Source organism: Sminthopsis crassicaudata, chromosome 2 (genome assembly GCF_048593235.1).
Source record: "Sminthopsis crassicaudata isolate SCR6 chromosome 2, ASM4859323v1, whole genome shotgun sequence".
NCBI lineage: Eukaryota > Metazoa > Chordata > Mammalia > Dasyuromorphia > Dasyuridae > Sminthopsis > Sminthopsis crassicaudata.
In genome coordinates, this window is record NC_133618.1 from 285,412,895 (window position 1) to 285,434,762 (window position 21,868).

Below are 21,868 nucleotides of genomic sequence, written 5' to 3' on the forward strand. Positions count from 1 at the left end.
AGAGTATAGGAATAAATGGACTATTCCTTAGGATAATCAGGAATATATATTTTAGACCATCAGTAAGCATAATATGCAATAGAAATAAACTGGAACCTTTCCCAGTAGGATCAGGAGTGAAACAAGGTTGCCCACTATCACCATTACTATTCAATATAGTACTAGATATCCTGCTAAAAGGTAGCATAAACAATGAAGCCATATCAATACTAATAGTACATAAATCCTCAGCATTTTTATATACCACCAACACAAGGCAACAGCAAGAAATACAAAGAGAAATTCCATTTCAAACAAATGTCGAGAGTATAAAATATTTGAGAATATATCTACCAAAGGAGTGTCAGGAATTATATGAGAAAAATTATGAAACACTTGCCACAAAAATAAAGTCAGATTTAAATAATTGGAAAGACATTCAATGCTCTTGGATAGGCTGAGCAAATATAATTAAGATGACAATACTCCCCAAACTAATCTATTTATTTAGTGCTATACCAATCAGACTCCCAAGAAACTATTTTAATGACCTAGAAAAAAATAACAACAAAATTCATATGGAAGAATAAAAGGTCTAGAATTGCCAGGGAACTAATGAAAAAAAAAAGTCAGATGAAGGTGGTCTAGGTGTACCTGATCTAAAGCTATATTATATAGCAGTAATCACCAAAACCATTTGGTATTGGCTAAGAAATAGACCAGTCGATCAGTGAAACAGATTAGAATCAAAAGACAAAAAAGGGTACATCTATAGCAATCTAGTCTTTGACAAACCCAAAGATACCAACATTAGGGATAAAAATTCATCATTTGGAAAAAATTGTTGGGAAAACTGGAAATTAATATGGCAGAAATTAGATATGGATCCACACTTAAAACATTATACCAAGATAAGATCACAATGGGTCCATGATTTAGTCATAAAGAATGAGATCATAAATAGATTAGAGAAACAGAGAATAGTCTACCTCTCAGACCTGTGGAGGAGGAAGGAATTATGACCAGAGGAGAACTAGAGATCATTATCGATCACAAAATACAAGATTTTGATTACATAAAACTAAAAAGTTTCTGTATAAAAAATACTAGTGCAAACAAGATTAGAAGGGAAGTAACAAATTGTGAAAATATTTTTACAGTTAAACGTTCTGATAAAGGTCTCATTTCCAAAATATATAGAGAACTGACACTATTTTATAAGAAATCAAACCACTCTCCAATTGATAAATGGTCAAAGGATATGAACAGACAATTCTCAGATGATGAAATTGAAATTATGTCCACTCATATGAAAGAGTGTTCCAAATCACTACTGATCAGAGAAATGCAAATTAAGACAACACTGAGATACCACTACACACCTGTCAGATTGGCTAAGATGACAGGAACAAATAATGATGAATGTTGGAGGGGATGTGGGAAAACTGGTACATTAATACATTGTTGGTGGAGTTGTGAAAGAATCCAAGCATTATGGAGAGCAATTTGGAACTATGCCCAAAATGTTATCAAACTGTGCATACCCTTTGATCCAGCATTGCTGCTATTGGGCTTGTATCCCAGAGAAATACTGAGGAGGGGAAAGGGACCTGTATGTGCCAAAATGTTTTCGGCAGCTCTTTTCGTAGTGGCTAGAAACTGGAAGATGAATGGATGTCCATCAATTGGACAATTGTTGGGTAAATTATGGTCTATATAAGTTATGGAATATTATTGCTCTGTAAGAAATGACTAGCAGGAGGAATACAGAGAGGCTTGGATAGACTTACGTCAACTGATGCTGTGTGAAATGAATCGAACCAGAAGATCACTGTACACTTCAATGTTGTATGAAAATGTATTCTGATGGAAGTGGATATTTTCAACATAAAGAAGATCCAACTCACTTCCAGTTGATCAATGATGGACAGAAATAACTACACCCAGAGAAGGAACACTGGGAAGTGAATGTAAATTGTTAGCACTTCTGTCTATCTACCCAGGTTACTTATACCTTTGGAATCTAATACTTAATGTGCAACAAGAAAATGGTATTTACACACATATATTGTATCTAGGTTATATTGTAACACATGTAAAATATATGGGATTTCCTGTCATCAAGGGGAGGGAGTGGAGGGAGGGGAAGGATAATTTGGAAAAATGAATACAAGGGATAATGTTATAAAAAAATTACTCCTGCATATATACTGTCAAAAAATTATTAAATAAATAAATAAATATAATAAAGTTGTGTCATTTTTCCCTTTATTTTTTTTCTTTTTCCCCTCCCTCCCTAATGATAGTTGCCATTAGTCACAGATATGTATATGTATGTATATAATCAATCTATATATGCTATAATGAATCAGTTCTTTTTTTGCATTGAAATAGTATCTTCCTTCATATGTCTTGGTAATTAATGTAGCTATTTATAATAGTCGAAATTACTTCTTCACTCAAAGTTGTTCTTAAAATAATATTACTGTAACTGTATGTAACTGTAATGTGCTTCAGTTTATTTCACTCTTCAAGTTTTTGTGCCCTATATGTTTGTGAAGGAAATTTGGAGAGACTGAGATTTTCTGACTTACTCTCCCATCTTCCCCAAATCTCTTTTTATTGTTATTATTAATGAAAAAAAAGAGAATATGTAGCAATCTGGTATATTACTGAGTCCAGTTGGATTTTCTGATATGATTTATTATGTTAAAATAGTGGTAATTGTTGGAGATTGCACAGCTAGTAGATATTCTCTGAAGATGCCTCCTTCAAAATATTCATTCACTAAATGCCCAATATTTTCAATATTTCTATTACTCTATCCCCTACTAGTTTATGGCATCCCTAACTAAACTATAAGTTATGTTCCCAGCAGGCAATAATTGGCACAGCAGATAAAGCACCAGGGCTGGAGGCAGGAAAACTCATCTTCCTGAATTTAAATTTGATCTCAGACAGTTAATAATTAAATGACTTTGTTCAAGTCATTTAAATATATATGTTTCTGTTTTCTTATCTACAACATGAGCCAGAGATTGAAATGGTAAGCTTTTCCATAATATTTGCCAAGAAAACCCCAAATGGTCTCATGAAGTGTCCAGTACAATTAAAATGATGTTCCTAGAAACAAGTATTCAAAATTATCTTTGTTTTTAACCTCTAATGAGCCCCTCTTTCAGATCACCTAACTTCTTATTTTTGTCATCCATCTTGAGTTCTGCCATAACCCATACTCCATATCAAAATCCATTCATCTAATCTCTCTTCCTCCACCCTTGTTGTTGATGACTGGGATTGTAAAGTCCTTGAAAGAAGGGAATTTCTTGCCTTTCTTTGTAAACGTAGAGTCAGCACAATGTTTGGCATGTAGGGGTGCTTAATAAATGTTTGCTAACTATCTAAGTGACTAAGAAATTCTCAAGAGAATGTCTTCTACCTATAACTTCATTACCTTTCTATTTTGCTGTCATTTGACACTATCCTGATTATTATCTACCCCTCTCATCATTAAAAGCATAGTTTTAAGTGGCAATTATAATATTTGACTATACTTTTAGAATCACTCTGCTCAAAGAATACATAGCATGAGTCACTTAAGGTGTATTCTTCAGGTAATGATATGAAGTATGGCCCTAGAAATAAGATTAGAAAATGGAAACGTAAACTATCTCAGCATTTACTATCATGATTTCTAATCATCCTCCCTCGGGTTTAAGTGTAGAGGAATTAGATTCAATCTATTTCTTACAACTATTTCCAATATAGAAAGTAAAATGACCGACCTCTTCTACCTCTATGAAATCCAGCCTACCAAAAGAAAACATAATGTATAATCCTGGTGTATAGTGTATAATAGTATGGTGTATTATCCATTATGGAAATAGTGTAAAGGCTCTCTTACATAGAAGAGGATTTTGACAATGTCACTGATTTCTAGATATCCAATCTGCTTTGTTTGGGTCAGAGCAGTGGCTCATGGAAGCCTCTATTCTAATTGCTGAAGTAGATAATCAGAATCAGATTTATTTTCATTGTCTACCACAGACAAAATGTAATGCTACATTCTAATCCAAATACAAATTTTATAGAGAAAACGGTGGAAATAGGTTTTCCTGGGATTCAGAAAACATGGATTTATCTAATCAAATATCTGTCGTCTTGTGATTCTTCCCCCATAACTTTTCTTTTGTAATTGAAAAATAAGGTATAAAATCTGATGACTTTTTAGTTTCCTTTGAGCTCTAATATCTTTAAAATTTTGTTTATACTATCTATTTACTCTTGTTAACAAAACCTTTCTTTAATGTCAATGCAAGTTTTCATTTCCATCTAAATGCATTGTATCTAAAACTAATATTCTTCCTACACATTAAGAAACAGAATGATTCAGTGGACACATATCTGATCTTGAAAATCTATTTTTATATAAAGGCCAGGAAAAATCACTAAACTTCTTAGTATTCTAGGTACCTCTAAGTTGCAGTAAAACATCATTGGAGTAGATGTTTCTACACCTAAGAGTTACTTATACTGCAAATCCAATTGTTAACTCCTTTTAGCTATTATTTAGTTTGACAGTGAAATTAAATCTTTAAATTATTAGTACCCATTAACAGTAATGCCACTACCCAGCATTGCCACTACTTTTTCTGTATCCCAAGAAAATCATAAAGAAGAGGAAATGACCCACACATGCAAAAATGTTTGTAGAAACTCTTTTGGTGGCAGCAATAAAAGGGAAAATTATAGACACTCATATTGGGGAATAGCTGAGTAAGTTGTAGTATGTGAAAATAGTGAAATATTATTATTATTATTATTATTATACAAAAATGATGGGCAAGCTGATTTTAGAAAAGCCTGGAAAGATTTATGTGAACTTACATTGGGTGAGACATGCAGAACCAGGAATATATTGTACAGATTAACAAGAAGCATATGTGATGATTACTATGAAAGACTTGATTTTTCTCAGTGGTTCAGTGATCCAAGACAATCACAATAAACTTTGAATAGAAAATGGTATTTGAAACCAAAAAACAACTATGGAGATTGAATATAAATCAATACATGCTAAGTTCACTTCTTTTTTTCTGTGTTTTTTTTTCTCTCCTATAGTCTTTCCCTTTTGTTCCATTTTTTCTCTCCCAAAATGATTCATAAAGAAATCTTTATCATTACATGGACAGCTTTCATTGATTAAAAACAATAGCAATATGTTTGCCTACATTGAATAACATTGTTATTCTTTTTTTACCCAGCAAATATAGCTTGATAAAGGATTATTTGTAATTTTTCTCTTCCCATACTTGGGAAATGAAGGAAGCTTCATTCCAATATATTTTATGTATTTAAATATTAAGCCACTAGGATGGGGACTATACCCTGGGGTTCTGAACAATCAGTCTTGGATTCAGAAAACATGTTACAGCAACACTGCTGGCTTAGAGAGGCTTCGATGTTTTGGTAGTAAACAGTTCCTTTTACTGGATGTGGTTTTATTGCTTCTGGCATGGTATGATTGGAGGCGTGTGTGGCTTTAAAGCCAGAAAAGATTGAATAACTCAGAACAATGCAGACTGAGAGATGTGGACCAAATGAAAGCTTCATCAGTATTTTTCTTCTTTCCAAATGTAAATATCATGGTGCACTGTTTTATCAATGATGCTCTTTATCATACAATGTCAGAAGATGCTGCAAAAATGAATTTCTATTTGTTTCTTTGCTTGAGTTTGATCAAGAAAATCAGATTTAAACAGTGAAAGACACTGGTACAAAATTTCAATTAAAGAGCAAGACCATAAGAATATTAACCAACTGAGCAGGACCAAGTTTAAAATATTGCTAATTCTTAAGATCTATTCCAAGAGGTGAAATAAATTAAGTAGACAATCAACAGATATCTTCAATGCATCAATTTATATGTTAGATATAGGTAATATAAATATAAAAATGAACCTGTCTTTGTGAATGGGAGTAAAGAGATAAGCACATTTAAGTATATTTAAATATCAGAAAAAAATTAATGTAAGATAATTTGATGGGAAGAGGAGAGAGTCAGAAATGTCCTCATGTAAAAGCAAGTAATTTTATTGAATTTTAAAGAAAATCATATACTTGGCCTGAAATCATTCATTTTTCTGAGTTCAAATCCAGTCTCAGAAGCTTAACAGCAGTGTGACCCTGAGCAAGGCACTTAGTTCTGTTTGCCTCAATTTATCATCTATAAAATATTCTGGAGAAGAAAATGGAAAAATCACTACAGTATCTTTGCTAAGAAAATCCAAAATGAGGTCACAAAAGTTAGACAAAAGTGAACAACAGCAAAGGATTTTATGAGGGAAAGCTGAGAGGAGATTTTACTCTAGCCTTGGAGGATAGTCTCCAAATGCACGGGAATGGAAAAAAAGTTTTGTCTTATTGGAAGACAGCAACAAACTCCGTTTAGCTATAATGTAGAGTGGATAAGAGTAATGTTACAAGCCTGGAAAGGTATGTTGAAACAAGGTAATAAAAAATTTTAAATGAAAAATAGAGGATTTTGCATTTGCTTTTAGAAGCAATTAGGACTCATTCAAGCACTGAGCAGTGAAATGACAAGACTCACCCTGTATTTCAGAAAAAAAATAATAATAATAACAACATTGACAACTAACTAGAGGAAGGATTTGAGACAGAAAGCTTTGATATGGAGAAAACATCAAGGAAGGTATGGCCACAATATCTGTGTCATAAAGTCATAAAGAATCATGAAGACCTGGACAGAGCAAGGAGTTTATATAAGTGAATAGAAGGAATAAATAAAATATGTGTTTCTAATGTAACTGGATGAATACATGGAATGAAGAAGATTGAGTAGTGTGAGAATTTCACTGAGTTTGCAAATGCCTTTATAACTCACACTTAAGAAGCACACTATAATTCTTATTCATTCATTCTAACAACAAAACACTATTTTTAGTATGTTTAAAAAAGCCTTTAAGATATGGACTCTGGAGGGTGCTACATGATTCCAGGAAAGTTGGTATGATGATTTCTTTAGGTAACATCTGTCTTTAAAATTAATTATTTAAAACTGATCATTAATAATAATAAATAATTCTGTGAAGTGTTATCTAAATATTAAAGCAATATTTATATACTGTTTTAGCTTAATTTTATAATATTTTATTGGATATATGTAAATAGAATAAAAACTCTTTGAGACAATTAGAGATTTTATTTTAGACTTTATGTTTCTAGCACCTAGCACTCTGCCAGATGTGTATGTGTGTGCATGTAAGTTATATATATATATATATATAGATAGATAGATAGATAGATAGATAGATCTATCTATCTATCTATCTATCTATCTATATATATATATATATATATCAATAAATTCTTATTAAACTGACCTTATTTTCTTATTTGCAAATATTTTATTTTTTTCCAATTGTGTATAAAAATGTGTTAGTTTTTTATTTTTGTTTTATTTTTATATTTTATTTTTTTTTATATTTTATTAACAAATCAAATGTTCTTTCTTCTCTTCTCTCCCCCTACCCAATAAAAAGCAAGCAATTTGACATGAATTTTACTTATGCAGTCATAGAAAATATATTTCATATTAATCATCTAGTGAAAAAAAATTAAAAAAAAACATGAAGAAAAAAATTTAAAGTATGTTTTGATTTGTATTCTGTCTTCATCACTTTTTTCTCTGGACATGGACAGCATGTTTCATTATGAGTCCTTTGAAATTGTCTTAGACCATTGTTACCTCTAAGAAAAGTTAAGTCATTCACAGCTGATAATCCTATAATATTGCTATTACTGTGTATAGTGCTTTCTTTATTCTGCTCATTTCACTTTGAATCAATTCATGTAAATCTTTCTAGGTTTTTCTGAAAGCATCCTGTTCATCATTTCTTGCTAGCATATTAGTACTTACTGAATTGTTTAATAAAGAGAATGTAACAATAAACCAATATAAATATTTTGAATCCAAGTTCCAAAAAGCTAAAGTGAATCAAGTATATTATACATGCTATCTATTGATTGATTATATTCCAGATGAAATCAGTGTAAAACATATTATTCAAAGGCCTTGAAGTTGACAGTACAAAACTGGATGATCCACAATGACTATTATTTTTGCATATAAATTATTTTAAGGCTTCTGGTTTAAGGAAAGGAGCCAACAATGTGGCTCTCATAGATTCAAAGTAATAACAAAAACATTATTTCCTTTAGTTCAAATGACAAACGTAACAATAATAGTGCATACTTTGCACAGAGGAAACATTGTCCCAATAACATGAAGAACTATACAGTGGCACTTGGGAACAAATAAAAATTTAAATTTATACTATTTTACTTTGAAAATATAATTTATTTAACAATTCATCCAAATATAATTTGGTCTCTAATACCTAAAATTTGGCATATGAAAAATAAACTTTCAGTTACTGTGACAGATTTTATTTTCAGTTTCTGAATTCAAAAATTCTTAGTAAGATTATGGATGTTAGATTTCTAAAATATTTAGCAAATACACTTGCTCTCCAATAGAATATTTTAACCTCCTAGAAGGCTAGTAGTGGAGGGAAAAGGAAGGAAATAAGCATTTATATAGTGCCTCCTATGTGCCCAGCACTTTACTAAGAATTATTTTTAAAATGATAATATATCATTTAATGCTCACAACAATCCAGTAGGGGCAGATATTATTATCCCTATTTTACAATTTGGAAAAGCTAGACAAACAATGGTTAAATGACTTTTGTAAGGTCAAATGGCTAGCAGATGTGAGACTGGATTTGAATTCAGGTCTTTGTGATAGCAGTCTCAAGGCTCCATCCAGTGTTCCATCAGCTATTTTTTTTCTATCATCTTTTAAAAATAGTTTTAATTTTAATAATGTCTTTCTTTTTGAATTTTGAATTGTTTAATAAAGAGAATGTAACAATAAACCAATATAAATATTTTGAATCCAAGTTCCAAAAAGCTAAAATGAATCAAGTATATTATACATGCTATCTATTGATTGATTATATTCCAGATGAAATCAGTGTAAAACATATTATTCAAAGGCCTTGAAGTTGACAGTACAAAACTGGATGATCCACAATGACTATTATTTTTGCATATAAATTATTTTAAGGCTTCTGGTTTAAGGAAAGGAGCCAACAATGTGGCTCTCATAGATTCAAAGTAATAACAAATCCTCTCCCTTTCTTCAAATCTTCCTCTATCTTCTGAAAGAGGCAAGATTATATTAATTATACATATGAAATCATGTAAAACATTTCCATATTAACCATGTAGCAAAAACAAGCCAGAAGACTGTGAGAAAATTGTTCTTCATTTTGTACTCAGAATTCATTAGTTCTCTTTCTAGAGATAAGTAGCACTTTTTAAAATTATGATTTCTTTAGAATTATCTTCAATTATTGTTTTGATCAGAGTAGACAAACCTTTCTAAGTTGGTCATCATTGCAACATTGCTGTTATTATCACAATAATCTTCTGGTTCTTTTTTTCACTTTGAATTAGTTTTAATAAGTGTTTCTCCTTCCCTCAAAAAAATATACTCCTCTTCATTTCTTATAGCACAATAGTACTCCATCACAATCATGTATCACAGTTTGTTCATGCATTACTCATTTGAGGGGCACCCCCAGTAGGATTAATATAGGTTCATAATTCACATTCAACAGGCACAGACTGTAAAAATATGAAATATGGGGGCAGCTAAAGATCATCTGGTGGATAGGGCACTATCCCTGAAGCAAGAGGACCTGAATTCAAACCCAACCTCAAACTCTCAATTTTTTCCAGTTATGTGACCCTGAGCAAGTCACTTAATCCCAGTTGTCTCAGGGAATAAAAACGAAATACAGAAGTTTATTGCTGTTCAGAATCTTGATTTAAACAAGATGTAAGAAAAAAGGAAAATTCGTAGCATAACAGTAATACACAATTAACAGCCACAGTGGTCACCAATTCAATATAAGAAACAGTCACTAGACAACATAAAACAAAGCTTCTCAAAGAATCTCCAATATCTGGATTCCAACAGCTGAAAGAATCCGAGTTACAGTGATCTAGAGTCTTGAGTGGGCATGGGTGGGTGTTAGGTAAGTGGTACTAACTTCCTAACTGAGCTCTCAAGACCCTTTCCATTAAGGGCTTTTTATAGTTTGCGAACAAAGAAGGCACAATGCCAAATATTCTTATTTGATATATAACTCAAGATAGAACAATCCTCCTCAGGTACAGGGTTATTTTATCACCTGAGGTTCATTAAGATAGGAGGACTACCTTTACTCCAGATACTTGCAAGGTTCTCAAGGCAAACACAAGCCTATCATTCAGGATGTTCATTAACTATGAAAGGAACATGGCCAGTACTCCCAATGCCTCCTGAGATTTATTAGATGGCAAGGAATGCATTCCAAAGTTCTCAACAAATAAATTTATACAAAGGCATGCCCAAGACTGATTGGGATTCCTCACTAGGATTTCCTATACTCCTCATTTTCCAATGATGTTATATTCTAAGCCCTCTATTGCTTTAAGGAGGAAGCTTTGTGGTTTACACTGGAAGTTTGAAAATATTTTAATGGTTCCATTCTGGCTGCTTGCAATATTTTCCTTTTCACTTGGAAATGCTTGAATTTGGCTATTAATTTTTGGGGATTTTTCACTTGGAATATCTTTTAGGAGGTGATTGGTGGGTTATATTAATCTTTGTTTTACATGCTACATCCAAGATAACATGCCAGCTTTCCTTAAAAATTACTGAAATTTAATGCTTAGGCTTTTTTAAATTGTGGAATTCAGATAGTTCAATAAATTTTAAATTATTTCTTCTTAATCAATTTTTCAGGCCAACGATTTTTCAAATTAGATGTTTTACAATTTCTTCTATTTTGTAATTTTTATTGTTTCTTAATTTCTCAAAGTCATTACCTTTCACTTAATATAAATTCTGTTTTTTAGATTTTATTTTTAAAATATATGCATAATTTTCAACATTCATTATTGCAAAACCTTGTGCTCCAAATTTTTTCTCCCTCCCTTCCACCAATCCCAGCCTTAAACAACAACTAATCTAATATATGGTAAACATGCAGTTCCTCTATACAGATTTCCACATTTATCATGCCACACAAGAAAACTCAAATCAAAAAGTAAAACAAAAACAAACAAACAAAAATACCATGAAAATGTGGATTGTTTTTCCTTCTTTATGATCTTGTTGGGATACCAGCCCAGTAGACCTACTGCTAGATCAAAGAGTATGCAAAGTTTAATAACCCTTTGGGCATAATTCCATATTCATTTCCAGAATGAATGGATCAGTTCATAGCACTACCAACAACACATTAGTGTTCTAGTCTTCCCACATCACCTCCAACATTTATCATTACTATTTTCCTGTTATTTTAGCCAATCTCAGAGGTATGTAGTGATACCTCAGAGTTGTCTTAATTTCTCTGATCAATAATGATTTAAAGCATTTTTACATGACTAGAAATGATTTTAATTTCTTTATCTGAAAATTGTTTATATCTTTTGATTATTTATCAAATGGAGAATGGATTTGAGTCAATTTTCTATATATTTAAAAAATGAGAACTATATGGATGTAAAAATTGTTCTCAGTGTTCTGCTTCACTTCTAATTTTGTCTGCATTGGTGATGTTTGTACAAAAACTTTTACCTTAATATAATCAAAATTATCCATTTTGGATTTCATAAAGTATTCTAATTCTTTAGGCACAAATTCCTTCCTTTTCCACAGATTTAAGTGGTAGATTATCCTTCGTTCTTCTGATTTGCTTGTAGTATAATTTCTTATGTCTAAAATATTGGACCCATTTCAAATTTATCTCAGTATAGAGTGGTACGTACAAGGGCCAAGTTGTCCAAGAGGAGACACATATCTTTTTTCTGCGTTCTCCCCATGTCCCTCAAAATAAAAGCAAATCTAGCATTTGAACTAGTTTTGGAGTGACAGAAATCATGAATATTGGGAGCATAACAAATTTCCAGCAGAAGAACATTTCGAGAGATTTCCAGAAAAGGTCTGTTTCAATCAATCATGGAGGGAACTGGTTAGAGCACAGGCAAGCTGAATGCAAGCAGTGCACAATCCCAGGGTGATGTGGGATTTACATGCCAGGGAATCTACCCGGAGGACTCAACAGCAATATAGGCTCCTCTGTCCTGTTTGCAAACCAGTAGATCATCAAAGTAATTATAAGACATCAAACAAAAATACAAAAAGTAAATAGTGAGATCCTAAATTCCAGAATTTCACAGGACCTGGCTCTACCCATCCAGCAGTGTAAGCTAGTCTGCACTGATCCAGTGCAGCCACTGTCTCTGGTAGAGGAAGCTTGGACAATTTCCCCTTTGCCCAAAAAACAGACCTCAACTTTTAAAAAATGAGCAAAAAAGCAAAAAGAACTCTGACCATACATAGTTTTTTAGAAGAAGGAAGCGCACAGATTTCAAACTCTGAGGAAACTAAAAGCAGATTGTCACCATATGAATCCTTAAAAGGTGGTATAAATTGGTTCCCATCTCACAAGGCTCTTTTGGAAGAAGTAAACAAAGGATCTTAAAAGAGAGCTAGAATAAAAATAGGTAAAGTAAATGAGAACATTGAAGAGAGTTCTTACAACTTCTTACAAAGTAGATTTAGTGAAATGGAAAAAAAAAACATATAACTGCTTACAAAATAGATTTGAAAAAATACAAAAATAAAGCTACTACCTGAAAAAACAGAATTTATGAACTAGAAAAATAAAACAATTCCTTAAAAAGCAGAATTTATGAAATGGAGAAAACAATACATAGAACAAAACAGGTCATTTAAAAATTCAATTGGCCGAATACAAAAAGAAAGAAAAAAGGTAACTGAAGAAAATAATTCACTAAAAATTAGAACTGAAAAAATGGAAATGAATGACTCAATGAGACATCAAGAATCAGTTAAACCAAAAAAATAAATAAATAAAAGAAAGAAAGAAAGAAAAGAAAACCTAGAAGAAAATGTAAAAATGTAAAAACTATAGAACTATTATATAATCACATTATACTGAGCAATTGTTAACTATAATAGCATTATGTAACCACAGGACATGGGACAAGTGCTCATTATAAGCACCTTGCTATTCATATGTAAATGTCTCTCTTTACTGTATCCCTTGCTTCAAGTAAAGCACAGGTGGTTACACCCTCCTTGACTTCTCAAAAAGGATGAGAACACCAAAAGGTCTGGGTAACCAAACTAGACACTATCAGCAGGTTCCCTCTGGGCTGAAGGGTCTTATATCTTCACAGAGTTCCCCCACTATCTGTGGCCTTCTATATTTCCCACTTTCTTTTGTTTTAGTTGAAACAGGTATACATAAATCCATCAGCAGGGGAGGTATAACACAAACAACTAGTAATTTAACAAACAATATGAATCAACATGGTGTTACAAAAGATTTCCATGAGTACTACAAGGAGAATGTATAAATAACAATCACACATACACCTCCTTCAGCAGCCAAGAGGTAGTACAAAATCTATTTATTGTTCATTACTTCATGTGTCAGGGAATTCAATAATTGCTGCAGTTTTTGATGTTCATGAGTCAATTGCCATACATATAGGGTTAACTGCCATGCTCTTTCAGTGGCACATGTAGGCAGAGATGGAACCACCAGATGTTTCCTGGGTCTTCTCCTTTGTTTCTTTTTCTGTCTTTCTCCAATAGATAAGGTGAATACGGCTCATTGGCACTCATCTGGTTCTTTCTTTATTTGTAGAGATACAAGTAAACCTTCTCCCCCAAGCAGTTAACCTATCTGGTCCCTTCCATTCACTACTTTCTGGATCTTTCCATATCACCTGGCAATTATTTAAAGATATTGGAGCTGCTCACACTAGACACTGCCCTTCTGGCAGGTTATGAAACATGTCTGCCAGAGCCAGTGCGTCCCCATCAAAAAAAAAAAATAATAATAATAATAATAGAATACTATTTAGAAGTTCTCTAGAGTTACTGTGGTTTCCCCTTTCTTTTGTTTTTGGAAAAGCATCTTGATGTCTCTGTTTCTCCTCTCAACTATTGCCTGTCCTTCAGGATTAAAAGGTATGCCAGTGGTGTGTAAAATCTGATACTGTGCACAAAAGTATGCAAAATGTTTAGAAGTATATGTAGTTTCATTATCTATTTTTGTGACACACCCATAATTGCAATAGCTTGTATAAGGAATTCAGTGACCACTCAGATAATATCTTTTGCTGCTGGTATTGCAAAAGGAAATCCTGAAAAGGTGTCTACTACAAGATGAGATAAAAGACAAATGACCCAAAGATTTTTAATGGGTCATATCCATTTGTCAAAGTTCATTGAGTCTCAAAGCACAATTGTTTTTGTTGTTTTTTTGTTTATTTGTTTGTTTTTTTATTTTTTTGTTTTTTGTTTTTTGTTTTTTTCCTGGAGGGAGTGTAGGAGTATGGAAAAGAAGGCAAACTGTACAACCAGATGATATTTAGAATAAGAGTCATGGACTGACTTAAATAAAGGAGTATTGGCTAACATGGTTAGAACGCTATATATCATCTTCCTTTACAATAAACCAAGCTTATTAACCTTTAAAAAAAAGTTTTTTTTTCCTTCTCTTCTTACCTATTTATGCTTCTCTTGAGTTCTGTATGTGAAAATCAAATTTTTTGTTCAGCATGTGTCTTTTCATGCAAAATAAATGGAAATCCCCTATTGCATAGAATGTCCCTCTTTTTCCTGGAAAGATCATGTTGAATTTTCCTGGATAACTGATTTTTGGCTGCAGTTCAAGCCCCTTTGCCCTCCAGGAAATTATATTATAAGCCCTTTGATCTTTTAAAGTTGCTAAATCTTGGATAATCATTATTGTGGTTCCTTGATAGTTGAATTTTTCCTTCTGGTTGCTTGCAGTATTTTTCTCCTTGATCTGATAATTCTGAAATTTAGCTACAAATTTCTTGGAATTTTACTGGGGGGGTCTCTTTCTGAAGGTGATAAGTGAATTCTTTCAATCACTATTTTACACTCTGGTTCTAGGAAATCAGGGCAGTGTTCCTTGATTTTTTTGAAAGATGTTGTCTAGGCTCTTTTTATTTTTATTTTTTTTTCATCATGGTTTTTCCAGTAGTCCAAAAATTCTTAGATAACATTTGCTTAGATTAATTTTCCAATTCAGTTTTTTTCAGAGATATTTTACATTCTCTCCTATTTTTTTCATATTTTGGATTTTGTTTGATTGATTCTTGATGCCTCATTGAGTCTTTCACTTCCATTTGTTCAATTTTAATTTTTAGTAACATTTTCTTCAGTTAGATTTTTTACCTATTTTTGCATTTGGCCAGTTGAACTTCTAAATTACTTTTTTTTTTTTTTTGTTCAATTTTTTTTCCATTTCATCAAATCTATTTTTCAAGGAGTTGTATTCTTTTTTTCCAATTTGTTAATTTGATTTTAAAAGAAGTTTTCTTCACATAATTTCTGTTTCCTTTTCCATACTCTCCAGTGAAGCCCTTATTTAATTTCCTCATTTTCTTTGTAACTATCTATTTTTTTTAATTCTTTTTTTTTCTTCTTTTTTCTGAGGCTAAGGTTAAGTGACTTGCCCTGGGTACACAGCTAGGAAGTGTTAAGTTTCTGAGATCACATTTGAACTCATGTCCTCCTGAATTCAGGGCTGGTGCTCTATCCACTGCACCACTAGCTGCCCTGTAACTATCTTTTAAGATCCTTTTTGAATTCTTCCAAGAGACTCTTTTGAGTTGGAGACCAACTCATATCACCTTTTGAGGCTTCATCTGGAATTTTTTTATTTTTATTTTTAGTATCCTCAGTATTTGGGATCTGCTCTTCCCTGTCTCCATAACAGCTATCTATAGAATGAGTTCTTTTTTATTTTTTGCTCATTTTAAAAGGTAAGATCTGCTCTTAGAGAAAAGGGGAAATTGTCACAAGCTTCTTCTACATGCAACAATAGCTTTGTGCTGCTCAGGAGTAGGTGCTGCTGACTTCCTTCTCATGCTGGGTGGATGTGGTTAAGTCCTGAGCTTCAGAAGCTCACTATATGCCTTCTGTATTTACATTGTAAGCCTTAAAGATACTTTGCTGATCCACTGGCTTCTGAACCAGGACAGAGTAGCTGATGCCACTGTATTTTGATAAGAGCCTCTCAATAGATATCTACAGGATGCAGAGATTTCTCCACCCTGGGTCCTTGCACTCCACCTGTGTTAATTCAACTCTCCCCTGCCAGACTGAGACAAATTTTTCTTGATGTTCTTCTGCTATAAATGTTACACTTCTCATGTTTGTGGATTCTTTCATTCTAAAACCAGTTCAGAGGCTTGATTTACTGTTGATCTTAGGGAAACCAGAAAGAGCTTAAATATCTGTCTATTCTCTATCTAACTGTGCCTCCTAATTCTGTTTTTAAGGTGTTATAAATTTTTTTTAATTTTATAATTATAACATTTTTGACAGTACATATGCATAGGTAATTTTTTTTTACAACATTATCCCTCATACTCCCTTCTGTTCTGAATTTTTCCCCTCCTTCCCTCCACCCTCTCCCCTGGATGGCATGCATTCCCATATATATTAAATATCTTACAGTATATCCTAGATACAGTATATATGTGCAGAACCGAATTTTGTTGTTGTTGTTGTTGAAAAGGAAGAATTGTATTTGAAAGGTAAAAATAATCTGGGAAGAAAAACAACAACAACAACAACAACAACAAAATGCTCACAGTTTACACTCAATTCCCAGTGTTCCTTTTCTGGGTGTAGCTGATTATGTCCATCATTGATCAATTGGAATTGGATCTTCTCTATGTTGAAGATATCCAATTCCATCAGAATACATCCTCATACAGTATCATTGTTGAAGTGTATAATGATCTCCTAGTTCTGCTCATTTCACTCAGCATCAGTTGATGTAAGTCTCTCCAAGCCTGTCTGTATTCCCGCTGTTGGTCATTTCTAACAGAACAATAATATTCCATAATATTCATATACCATAATTTACCCAACCATTCTACAATTGATGGGCATGCATTCATTTTCCAGTTTCTAGCCACTACAAAAAGGGCTGCCACAAACATTTTGGCACATACAGGTCCCTTTACCTTCTTTAGTATTTCCTAGCCCAATAGTAGCACTGCTGGGTCAAAGGGTATGCACATTTTGATAACTTTTTGGGCATAATTCCAGATTGCTCTTCAGAATGGCTGGTTTCTTTCACAATTCCACCAACAATGCATCAGTGTCCCAGTTTTCCCACATCCCCTCCAACATTCATCATTATTTGTTCCTGTCATCTTAGCCAATCTGACAGGTGTGTAGTGGTATCTCAGAGTTGTCTTACTTTGCATTTCTCTGAACAATAGTGATTTGGAACACTTTCATATGAGTGGAAATAGTTTCAATTTCATCATCTGAAAATTGTCTGTTCATATCCTTTGAACATTTATCAATTGGAGAATGGCTTGATTTCTTATGAAGTAAAGTCAATTCTCTGTATATTTTGGAGATGAGGCCTTTATCAGAAACTTTAACTGTAATAATGCTTTCCCAATTTTTTACTTCCCTTCTAATCTTGTTTGTTTTAGTTTTGTTTGTGCAAAACCTTTTAAATTTGATATAATCAAAATTTTCTATTTTGTGATCAATAATGATCACTAGCTCTCCTTTGTACACAAATTCCTTCCTTCTCCACAAGTCTGAGAGGCAAACTATCCTATGTTCCTCTAATTTATTTATGATCTCGTTCTTTGTGCCTAAATCTTGGACCCATTTTGATCTTATCTTAGTATGTTGTGTTAAATGTAGGTCCATACCTAGTTTCTGCCATACTAATTTCCAGTTTTCCCAGCAGTTTTTGTCAAATAATGAATTCTTATCCCAAAAGTTAGGATCTTTGGTTTTGTAAAACACTAGATTGCTATTTTTATTCACTATCTTGCCCTGTGAACCTAACCTATTCCACTGACCAACTAGTCTATTTCTTAGCCAATACCAAATGGTTTTGGTGACTGTTGCTTTATAATATAGTTCTAGATCAGGTACAGCTAGACCAGCTTCATTTAATTTTTTTTTTCATTACTTCCCTTGAAATTCTCGACTTTTTGTTGTTCCATATGAATTCTGTTGTTATTTTTTCTAGGTCATTAAAATACTTTCTTGGGAGTCTGATTGGTATATCACTAAATAAATAGATTAGTTTAGGGAGTATTGTCATCTTAATTATATTCACTGGGCCTATCCGAGAGCATTCAATGTCTTTCCAATTATTTACATCTGACTTTATTTTTTGTGGCAAGTGTTTCATAATTTTGTTCATATAATTCCTAACTTTACTTTGGTAGATATATTCCCAAATATTTTATACTATCGACAGTTATTTTGAATGGAATTTCTCTTTGTATCTCTTGCTCTTGGATTGTGTTGGTAATGTATAAAAATGCTGAGTATTTATGTGGATTTATTTTGTATTCTGTAACTTTTCTAATTTCTAAAGTTCTGAATTATTTCTAATAGCTTTTTAGCAGAGTCTTTGGGATTCTCTAAGTATACCATCATATCATCTGCAAAGAGTGATAGTTTGATTTCCTCATTTCCTACTCTAATTTCTTGAATCTCTTTCTCAGCTCTTATTGCCAAGGCTAGTATTTCTAGTACTATATTGAATAGTAATGGTGATAGTGGGCAACCTTGTTTCACTCCTGATCTTACTGGGAAAGGTTCCAGTTTATCGCCATTACATATGATGTTTACTGAAGGTTTTAAGTATATGGTCCTTATTATTTTAAGGAATAGTCCATTTATTCCTATGTTCTCAAACATTTTTAGTAGGAATGGATGTTGGATTTTATCAACTGCTTTTTCTGCATCTATTGAGATGATCATATGGTTTTTATTAATTTGATTATTAATATCGTCAATTATACTAATATAATACTAAATATAATATATATATAAATATGTATATATATATAAATATGTATATATATATATTATATATATATATATATATATATATAAATAATATATATAACATAAATATAATACAAATATACTAATTAGGAAAACTTCCTAATATTAAACCAGCCCTGCATTCCTGGTATAAATCCTGCTTGATCATAGTGTATTATCCTGGGGATGATTTTCTGAAGTCTTTTTGCTAATATCTTATTTAAGATTTTAACATCAAGGTGTTATTTTCTTAAGCATTTTTGTTCCTCTTTTACCAAGCTATTAATTCTCTTTTCACATTATTTTTTCTTTGCATTAATCACATTTTTTCTTATTTTTTTTCCTGTATCATTATCTCTAAAACAAAAACAAAGCAAAAAAACCAAAAGCTTTAGGAATTCTTTTTGCAGATTTATCCAAATAGCATTTTCTTTTGTAGTTGTGTTTGTACCTATTTTCACATTGCCTTTTAAATTTTTTCTTTAACTTTGCTACCATAATGGCATGTTTAGAATTAGTTTTGTTGTCGTTATTGCTGTTGTTGTTTTTGTTTGCTCATTTTTCCTAATTTTTTTTTTTTGCTTTAGATTATATAATAAAATTTGGCACTATATACCCGGAAGTGGGTAGGTACTATCTGAGGTTTCAGGTTTCTTTTTCCCTTTTTCCCACTCTCTTTTTTCTGCTATGTATTTCAGAGCTAAATCTGGTAATTTGCAAGTTTGAGATAGGTATGGCAATTGCTTTCCTGTTTTGTGTTCTGGTTTTTACTCAGAAAAGATCCTTTTTCCCCTGCAGACATAAGCAGTAGTATGCCTTTTGGTCTTGCAGTTATGATGAAGAACTGTGTTTTCCATCAAGCATAAGTGATAGTGTTGTTCTCTGGCTTAGAACTGTGACCAGGTCTTTTATTTCTTTGTGACCAATCTTAAGTACCCTTTCCAACTTAGAATTGGGAATCAGAACTACTGTGGAAGTTAGATCAGTGCCTGTTTCACTCAGTGCTAGCAAAGGGTCCTCTGTAACTTCTGACCAGTTTTCCAACCCCCTTATTATATCTGACCTGAAAGCTCCTGAAGCTGCTAATGCTTTTGTGTCCATCTTGGCCAGTCCAAAACCCAATGTCACAAAATATCTATTGTCAACTTCTTAAGTCATCTTTGTCTGGACAATTATTTCACTCTTACTTTTTGTTGGCTCTGCTATTCTAAAATATTATTTATTTATTTATTTATTTATTTTCCAAAATATTATTTAAAGAGTTATTTTAAGGTTATTTTGAATGTTGAAAGTTTTGCTGGTTTCCCGCCTATACCCTGCCATCTTAACTGCTTACCCACCAGCTATTTTAAATTTAGACTGAAGAAAGTGAGTTGAAACAGTCAAAAGTAGGATGTCAGAAGGCAAAACAGCAAATTATATATCTGAGTTTGAAATATCCAACAAAGAATCTTTTCCATTGTGGTTTTAACTTGAGATATAGCTTTCAGTAAACAAGTTTGAGGTAATATGAAGAAAATAACAAAAGTGTTCTTTTCTATACCTTTTAAATATGCATGTAGACTAGGAGTGAAGTTTCCTAGCAAGAGAATAAATTTAAGGTTTAAGAAAAAAGAAATAAAAGGAACAGGGATGAAATCTTGTTCTACTTTGTAGTCTTTATTTTTTTTGTTTTGATGAGTGAAGCTGACTATTCATAAGCATAGATTTTATTAAGTGTTAATGAGAATTTATGTACACATCTCCCACATACCACTTTAAAGTATATAATAATGTTAGTGTTAAAGGGAGAGCAGGAGAAATACACAGCAAGTTGATACCATGTTGTTTTGGCTTCTGGGCAGTGCCAGGATGAGCTCAGTACTGAGGCTGACACTCTTGTTACATGTTGTTCTGTACTAATGAAAATCATTTGGTTTCAAGAGAAAGCGAATAAACTGCCAGCTATTTTCTTACTTCAGATTTTTCCAAGATTACCTTGGAAAACTGTCAAGTATGACTATGGGAAGATATTTCTGATTTCATTATAGAATATAGAGCCTTCCTTTAGCCAAATGATATATTTATAAACAATCTATACTTTTTACTACAACCATTTTTTATTTTTCCTTTTAATTTTATGAACTGCAATTTGTTTTCCTGAAAATATTTAAATGTAATACTTGGTGAAAAAAATGGGTTTAAAAAGTTGGTATGAGTGTATTTGCATTGTGTGTGTGCACATGTGTGAAAGAGAAAGAAAGAAAGAGACAGACAGACAGACAGACAGAAAGACAGACAGAGAGAGAAAGAGAGGAAGGAAGGGAGGCAGGGCAGTGGACAGATGAAGAGAGAAAGGGAGAGAGAGAATTTTCCTATCAGGAATGATACCAAGAAGAATAATATAGGTGAAACAGTTCTGGAGTGGGAATTAGGACAACTGAGCCCTAGTTCTACCTCTGCTACTAATGAGGCAAATCACTTAACCTATCCAGGCCACAATTATCCATACTTACTACTGAAAGAGTTGAAACAGGTGATAAATGTTATCTGTGGTTACATGACAAGTATAAAAAGATAAAATTTTAACACTTAAAAGAATAGTTTTGATATCTTAAAAGTAGTAAGGAATAAAATGTCAAAAATTATCTTACTTGGGATTTTCTATTTTATCTTCTTTTTGTGAATTTTCAAATGATCAGGAATAGTAACCTACACTACTACAAAACAGGTCTCCCTAATGAGGCATAAAAGATCACCAATTATAGAATAATAGAATGCTGGAAATAAAACATTAGAAATTATGTAGTCCAACTCTCTAGATTAATATATATATATATATATATATATATATATATATACATATATATATATATATAT